The sequence below is a fragment of the Acyrthosiphon pisum genome, chromosome A1 (assembly GCF_005508785.2).
Source record: "Acyrthosiphon pisum isolate AL4f chromosome A1, pea_aphid_22Mar2018_4r6ur, whole genome shotgun sequence".
In the NCBI taxonomy this organism is placed as follows: Eukaryota; Metazoa; Arthropoda; class Insecta; order Hemiptera; family Aphididae; genus Acyrthosiphon; species Acyrthosiphon pisum.
Window position 1 is genome coordinate 108,080,204 of NC_042494.1, and position 1,854 is coordinate 108,082,057.

Genomic DNA, 1,854 nt, shown 5'->3' on the forward strand with positions numbered 1-1,854 from the left:
GGACTTAATATTTTTGGTTTCTCGACACGTTTCATTTGGACAATCGGATATTTACTTGTACCTATCATTATCTAATACTGCTAATTTCTAATGATCTTGAATATTATTCGTGATTATTTTAGCGAAAAGACCAAAACCGTTTTCTACGACTCGCCCAGCTCTTATTAAATTATTAAATTTACAAAACTAATTATACCTACGTTAAATCGAAGGGGCTTATACAAGGAAAAAAATGTACTAACATGACAATAAAATTAATGATCTCATAAGTTACTGCGCCTTATAATGGACAAAAATGTAACTGCAGTAAAGCCGTAAAGGTAGAAGCTACTCACTTCTCAACAAAGTAACTCGTTATGTAACTTAACTTTTTAACTTTATATAATGCCCAGTCTTGGCATTTGGGTGTAGGTACCTCCAGGGTGTCAAATCGGGTTAAATTATTTCGAGTTTGATCAATCGGTGAACAATTTTTGCGCTTTTCCGGGTTTGTGTAAAAAACCGTGTAAAATGTTTGCGGTTGATGTATAATGGGAATTATTAGTGACGGGTTCAATATTTAAATCATTGATAAAGGTTAACGCTTTTAAGGTTTTCACGGTTTCTGGTCTAACACAGCTATAAAATAAGTTCAGTAATATATTTTATTGATAAAGTAGCGTGTTCAAACGTGTAGCTATGCCACATTAGATGTATTTATATTTTATTAACAATAAGAGACACAGACCACAGTAGGTATATAGCCACATAATAAGCAGTGTATCAATTTACAAAAAACATATTTCTCATTAAAAAATGTCTGTTAACTCTTTAGTGTTTAGATAAATGTATACTTGATACTACAAAATAACAATAAATTGAAAAGGGACGACTTAAATAAAATTATCTTTTATTAACAGTCCACGACTCCACAACTTAAAAAAAATAGAAATATTTAGGTTGGCACAGAAAAATTTTATTTCCCCGATGACTGATAATTAAGAATTGACAAGTCGAAAAACAAGTAATAACAGTCAACATGTATTGCACAATTAATATACTATAATGTATTGATGTAGGCTCTAGTCCACCACAATCCAAGGCTTACAGGAGTAGATGCATTCTTTATCTCTGTATACATTTACATTATGTATTTGTAACTTGTAAAGAAACTTATTAAATAAAAAATAAAAAAGGTACATAATATATTAACAATATATTTATTTATACATATAAAATTCTAAGCAGCAATGGTCAACACTATAATATAATATATTTAAATTATATTATATAATAAGCCCCCTGATCTGGTAACGTCATATAGACCAATTAGTCTATTACCTTTCTTCGGAAAAGTGCTAGAAAGACTAATTCTGAATCGCATACTTCCCATAATTAGTGAAAAAAATTTATTACCTAACTATCAATTCGGTTTTCGCGCACATCATTCTACAATCCATCAAGTACACAGGCTAGTTGATTCGGTTTCTTTCGCACTTGAAAAAAAAATGTATTGTTCTTGTGTATTTCTTGACATTCAACAGGCCTTTGACCGTGTATGGCATGAAGGGCTGCTTTACAAGGTAAAGACCTTTTTGCCCCCAACATACTTCACGCTACTTAAATCATATCTAACTGATCGTTATTTTCAAGTTAATTTTAAATCTGCATACTCAAACATAGCAAACATCAGAGCTGGTGTTCCACAAGGGGGTATCCTTTCTCCATTACTATACAACTTAAATGCTTCTGATCAACCAACCTCCGTCAACACCATTGTGGCAGACTATGCAGATGATAAACTCATCATATCTATAAATGAAAACCCCATTGTAGCATCGCTTATCTACAAATCATCTTTCCCTTATGGAAACC